Source organism: Cryptomeria japonica, chromosome 11 (genome assembly GCF_030272615.1).
Source record: "Cryptomeria japonica chromosome 11, Sugi_1.0, whole genome shotgun sequence".
Lineage (NCBI taxonomy): Eukaryota > Viridiplantae > Streptophyta > Pinopsida > Cupressales > Cupressaceae > Cryptomeria > Cryptomeria japonica.
This window is the reverse complement of record NC_081415.1, coordinates 171,953,188-171,958,547: the sequence shown is the minus strand read 5'-3', so window position 1 is coordinate 171,958,547 and position 5,360 is coordinate 171,953,188.

The following is a 5,360-nucleotide window of genomic DNA, read 5'->3' as shown; positions in this document are numbered from 1 at the left end:
CATTTACATTTACAGCTCTTGCTCATTTCTTGGTTAATTCCAAAATCGGGGTTTGACCTAAAGGAAAACCCCTAATCCCTAACCCCCCAATCATCTTCACTTTTCTGTGTGTAGGTTGCAGGTACGCGGCTGAAATTGAAGATCTGGAATCCTTGTGCAGAGACGAACAGATCCCCCTTCGTTTCACGGATTTTTCGAAGGACCGTGGCACCGGGCGCCATCGTCCCGACAACTTTTGCTCAAATTTGCAGGACGGTGCCGTATCGACATTTTACTGCTAATTCCAGGTCCGCAGCTTCATACTGTATCCCTATCTCAGTTTATAAGCGAATCTTTCTCACTTTCTATGCATTCCTAGCTTAATTCTTCTATGCACATTCTTTACAAAAGAGGGTAGCCTTGCTGTCATAACCCTTGAAACTCATTTAGCATCCAATCTTGCATTGCGTGGGATTGGATCTTGTGGGTTTCAACCCCTCTTTTGAATGTAAAGTCTCTCCCCTAAGTGAAAACCATCAACCCTAGTGAATCTCCCTTCTCTCTCCTTGGAGTTGGAAGATGGGAGAGCAACTAGGGTTCGATCGTGATTTTCCGCTTTACACTTGCAATAGTAAGGAAGAGTATGAAGTTTTAAGGAGTTGGAATATCCCAACCTCTATGGAGAATGAAACTAACCAACTCAACAAAAGGATGTGATGTCGGTCTTCTCCTCCTAATGACTAGATTAAGGCTAACATCGATGGGGATACTAAAGGGAACCCAAGGCTAGCTGGCTATGGTGGAGTTATCAAGAATAGTGTTGGCTTTTGCCTGGGGGCAGTTGTTTTCCCCTTGGGGAACCAAACTCATCACTTGACTGAAGCAATGAGTTCCCTCCAAGACAAAAAATTAGTGCATCAACTAGGAGCCAAAAAATATGGTTGGAGGGAGACTCATAATATAATCAATTTCCTCCTTGGCAATCAGCATCCATCATGGACGATTAATTTTTTTATTGACACGGCCAAGGAGTTACTTGAGGGATTCGACCAATATTACATCTCTCATGTTTATAGAGAGTCCAACAAGAGTGTTGATTGGGTTGCAAACAATGTAGTGCATAGTAGGTAGATAATGTTTTGTTATCGAGAGGGGGAGCTCCCTCAAGTGGCACCTGACATTTTAAATAATGAGAGATATCATAGAAAAAGGTAGGATTTGATATCATTTCTTGATATGGTAGGGTGGTCGTGGCATCATTTAATGGTTTCATAATCAACCAAGAAGGAAGTACACCATTAATTGCCATAGCATCTCATATGCTTTGTGGGTTCTTCTTTCCATTTGGAGCGAAAGCTTGATGAATCTCTATTTGCTTCTAGAGGCTTCTTCTTTATTTCTTAAAAAAGGAAAGTTTGCTGAGAAGAGCAGTATTTGTTGGAAAATAAATTTTGTTAAAATTGAAAAGAAGATTGGGGGAAATCATAAGCACACGGAGGCTACAAAAATACATAAATCACAAGACCATCCCCAAGTTTGGGTTGTGTTGCAAGTGGCAAAAATGTCGGATTACATTGAAAGAATGCAAGAAAGAAGACCTGAAATCACTAGGATATTAAAAAAGGGGTGGAAAAAAGGCACCCTGACCATTGGCAGCATGAAGGTTAAGGTTAATGAGACCATGATGGTAGAGGTGATTGGTCTATCGATATATAGTATCAAATTCTACAGGGACTGGAAGTTGTCAGAAGCAGCTGTGAAGAAATTCCCCAAGGATGAGATGGAGAAAGAGAAACTAGTCAAGGGAAGCCACACCTACCACTCCTCTAAGGTAATCAAGATGCTCTAGTGATGGATTTTGTTTGCTATCATTAAATTTATTACTTTAGATGGTAGATACACCAGAGTTTATAGTTACCATTTTGTTCTTCTTAATCATTTCCGGCACAAGGAGAAAATTTCTCTACCCTACTACTTGTTTTGTGCCCTTAATGCCAAGATTATGGATGCCATCTCTAATCCCAAGACTAACCCTGCATTACATGAGGGCCTTATGGTGGTCCTATACAACCATATCAAGAACACCACTATTCAACAGGATATATCTGAGGTATCTGAGTTAGATGATTATTTGGGTGATTCAGATGATGAAGATTATGAAGGGTACAATATAGAGGCGGATGTCGACGAGGACCCCCACACCCCCAAGTCGAGCAAGTGTAAAAGGAAAACCTACCAAGAGGAACAAGGTAAATGGTCGATCAATCAAAAAAAGAAGGGGGATGACGATGTCATTTGGTATGAGGAAGAAGAGAAGAGTGAAGAAGACATGGAGACAGAGAGTGAGGAGTTTCAAATTATCTCAACCTAGAAGGTAAAGGGAAAGTTGTTGAGAGGTGAGGAGTTGGAGGCCAAGAACTGCTCACCCCTTTCTACCAACTCCAAGGATCAGAGTAAGGTCTTGACTGGGGAGAATACCCCCAACAAGGAAATTAAGATAGCTAAGTGGAAGGAGGTGGGTCTAGAGGTGAACTTGGACCCTGTGGGAGATGAGGCTCAGGATGGATCCCCTATAGACTTCGACCTTTGTATCAAAAATGGAATGGATTGCTTCAAAAAGGTCTTCTTTTGGGTACAAAAGGAAATTAACAATATAAAAGCTAAACAAGTCGAGGAAGCTAGAAAACTTGAAGCTATGGAAGCTATTAGCACTGACAAATTCAGCTCTCTACCTGACTGCTTAAGTGAGTTGATGAAAGCCATTAGCAATGCAGAGGAAATTATAAATGCCGAATGCAATAGCTTTAAAACCCTGGAAGATGGGGTAGGGGTAACTGAAAAAGAAGATGGAAGGGATTGAGAGGACCCTTAAAAAGATAGGGGAGACAAGTTACAAGATTTTAAAGGCCACTTTTGATGGTATCAAGGTCCTAATTAGCAAACTTGAATAGGTCCATAGGGATAAGACCCTTGGGGACACTACTGAGGAGAAGGATGGAACCCCGGAAGAAAAGGAAGGTGGTCCGAGAAAAAGAACAAGAGAAAAGACTAGGAAGAAGCAAAACCAAAGTAGGGACATTGAAGATCTCAAGGGTACAGTTGTGACAATGGAGCAATTGGAACTTCAAGCAACCGAATTGCTAAAGAAGTTCACGTAGGCCTCGTTGTTTTTCTCTTCTTTCTTTTTTGTCTAGTGTTTAGTTTCTTTGTGTTGTCTTTTGTGGTGCTGGTTTTGTTTTCAGGTAGTTATCCTTTATGTATTTGTTGTCTTTCGTTTTTCTAGTGGATTTTGATGATTATCTTTTGAATATCTAATGTAAAGTGTTTCAGGGGCCCTTTAAAACCTAATTTCCCCTAATCAAAAACTTATCCAACTAGAAATATAAAGATTAACCATGTATTAATAAATTAAGAGGCAATGAAAAGTATTAAGTTTTTTATTATTAAATTAGGTTTTGAGAGAGACCTGAAACCCCATACAATAAGTTTTGAAGGGACCCAAAACCCTTAGATTTTATGGGGATCCATAACCCATAAATAGAGCACTTCAACAAAATATTACACATGCATTCAACAACCAGCCCATAGCCATACAAAAAATGCTAAGCATGAAAGAAGTAGCTACAAAAACAAAGGGAAAAATCCATTAGACCTAACTACTTAGACAACCATGAACAAAGGTTTTTTGTAGGAAACCTTAACCTAAACAATTAGTTTTAACAAGGCTCCCATAACCTCCAAAGGTTTTTCCACAATCCCTTAACCATAACAATAGGTTTTAATAATTCTCCCATAACCTTAAATTCCAGTGAAATACAAGAATAACAAAGAGAAATATTTCAAAAAAAATTGGATGTCTGTAGAAACCTAACACATGAAGAGGAGCATAGAGTTTTGAAAGGCTCCTTGAACCCTAACAAAGTGTTTTTAACTGGAACCTAAAACCAACTTTCACCAAGTAGAAAAATCCTACATGTACCAAATCATCACCTCACCATAAAAGGTCCTCTCCACCTCAATATAAGAGTATCTCGCCTCAATAGGAGAAATATATGAAGAATGTATCAAAAAGAAAGGTAACACTAAAAATTTTCTTGCATCCAAAAATCTAGAGACGAGATCATCCCTGACAAAATTGCTACCAAACTCTCCTACATTGGAAATCTTGGCCTTCATAGAGAATGCCACCACCTCAATAGGAATTGTCAAGGAGGAAGAAAGGAACATAAAGAACCAAACCCAATCCATGGTCATAAGTGTTGGCATTATAACAGACAATAAGAGATTGTTGGCATTGCAATAAGGATATTGAGAAGGTTCTTGATGATTATGGATATAACTGATTAAGGATGTTTACTGTCTTAATATTATTATTTTGTCATTGAAGTCAAGAAATTGATTTTCTAATTCAGTATGATGTTTCCATATCTTAAGAAGTATGATTTGGTGAGTATAAAGATGTCGGTAAAAGACACAAAAAGAATGTGATGAATAAGGGGAGGAATAAGTTATTCAATGGGCAACTATTACCAAGTTAGACAATGATGAGATCATGATGTTTAGATTGTTTTGATATCCTATATATGTTGTTGATTGTAAGGTTAATACTATACTATGTTACTGACCAAAGAACCTAGTCGATAAACCCTAAGGCTATCGCTATCAGTTAATGAAGGCATAATGTCTACCGAGTGAAGCTTAGTATTTACCGAGCTGCAACCGAGTAATAATAGGATGCATTGAATGAATAAAAGCATTATTTAATGAAGGAAGCTAATGAGCTGGAACTGATTAAATGATTGGTATGTTATGCATGAAGTTTGTTAAGGTTCTATGGCAATGAAAGATAGGAAGGAAGATCTACAGCTCAGATTGAACCGCAATACCCTAGCACAAGTTCAAAGAAATGTATGCAAGTTCCAAGGCAGGATAAAATGTTATCAGATCAAAGGATACATTGAACTTGGTCAATTTTGAAGATCTGATGGCTATGATTGATCATGGGAAATGTGATCAAGGAGATTCCGTAGTTAGCAAATTGTTTATAAATAAGGAACTATTGATAAACAATTTATGTGGGCAAGTGTAAGCACAGGGATGCCACACAGTGATTACCAAGCACTGAAGCTTGAAGACCCGTTTGATAAAAAAGTATAGAGCCCAACAGAAGGACAAGATAAGTCCTATGATTAGATTGTATTGAGAAAATAAGAATCTACTTTAGCATTTTTAGATGTGAAGTTGTAGATATATTTTATTACTGTTATTTTTTAAAGTGACAAAAAATCTCTTAACCAAGTGGACTTAACAGTCTTATTTGTAAAACCCTCTAGCAAGGAGACATTCTTATTGAGTTTTTGAAATCCTTTAACAAGGTCACT